Here is a 1,670-nt window from a genome sequence, read left to right as displayed (position 1 = left end):
ACGGTAGCCCACCAGGCTCCTCTGTCCATGGAGATTCTCCAGGCCAGAATACTGGAGTGGGTTGCCATGCCGTCCTCCAGGGGATCTTCCTGACTTAAGGATCAAACCTGAGTCTCTTATGTCTCCAGCATTGGCAGGTGGGTTCTTCAACACCTGCGCCACCTGGGAAGCCCCACCTACTGCTTACTGACCGTCTGTCCTCAGGTGGACTGCCCGTAGAGAAGCCAGGTTGAGGAGGAAGTAGCAGAAGTGCACTGGGGCCCCCAAGACCCACACACCTAGCTGGACTTGATTCACACACTGCAGGCACCACCAAAGACAGGGAGCAGGCTGCCCTGGCCCCAGCCCCAGCGCCAACCCTCTGCCCAGCCTGCAGCCCCAGGAAAAGGCTATCACCAGGAAGTTCGGCCTTACCATTTCATACTTTGTTTCCAGTTATCCTCGCCTTCTTCCCCGAGTGCCCCTAAGACACCCCAACAGGCCAAAAGATGAAATTAAGATGCCTCCAGGGATAGTGCAGAACTAGGTTCCTGGCCCACTGGGAAGGGCCAACAGATTCCTGATGCCCAGAGGTACAAGCCCCAAAGAGAGGGAGGCCATGGCAGCTGAACAGCCCAGCCGCCCCAGTCCTACACTCAAGCCTGTGGCCCTGAAGCCAGCAGCATGTCCTGGCCCAGGCTGACCTCAACACTGACACTCTGTTTCCAGCCCAGGGCCCCATCAGCTGAGCTGCATGGCCCCAGTGTCTGCCCTCTCTGCAAAGATAAGCAAATTAAGAAATTGCCCACCCTGCCTTTAAGAACTGAGAATTCAGAATTGATGACAACACTGCCCACACGCACAGCGACTCACAACACAACCCACTTCCACCTACATTCTCCCAGCCAGTCCTACATTCTCTGCTCTCTCCCTTAGTGAGAGAGAGAATATAACCCTGTATTAGAGAAGGAAACTGAGGCACAGGGAGGGAGAGGGATCTGCCCAAACTCAGCTGATGGAAAGAAGCTAGGGACTCCAATAGCAATAGCTCATGCTGAGGCTACTATGTGCCGTGCGTGTTTCAGAGCCTCATTTGAATTCATTTCATCTTCATAGTCTTAAGAGGTAGTTATTATTATTGGGCTCCTTTTGCAAACATGGAAAGAGGAAGAGGTGTGCCCCAGGTCACACAGCTCATTAGAGGAGGGCTGGGATGGCAGCCCAGTCAGTCTCTCTGGGACCCACACCCCTACCTTCTCTATCATAACGCTCTCAGTGCAGTCCACCCTTCTGTGGCTGCCTTCGGTGTGGGGCTGGACCTAAACAGTCCTCAGAAGCACCCGGACAGGGCCCAGGTTACCAGGTGTTCAAGAGGAGGGCAGGTCAGGGGCTGGGCTCAGCATCCCAAGCAGTAGGACAGCAGATGGAAACTGGGGCAGGTGCCAGGGAATTTTTTTCCAGGCTGGGGTGGGGGTGATGGGGTAGTGCTGAAGACTGTCCCACCTCCTGTCAAAGGGGGAGCCCTCTGGCTAGGCTCCTCCATGTTCATCTCAGCACCTGCTTCACCACCAGTGGACACCCCGGGCCAACCAACCTAGGGGCAAAGGGCCAGCGCCAGATGGCAGCCCACAACTGGTTGGCTACAGGCAGCCAGGGGAGGTGAGAACTGAGCCCATAAAAGTGATTTGGGG

This window comes from Ovis canadensis, chromosome 18 (genome assembly GCF_042477335.2).
Source record: "Ovis canadensis isolate MfBH-ARS-UI-01 breed Bighorn chromosome 18, ARS-UI_OviCan_v2, whole genome shotgun sequence".
Lineage (NCBI taxonomy): Eukaryota > Metazoa > Chordata > Mammalia > Artiodactyla > Bovidae > Ovis > Ovis canadensis.
This window is presented reverse-complemented; position numbering follows the sequence as displayed.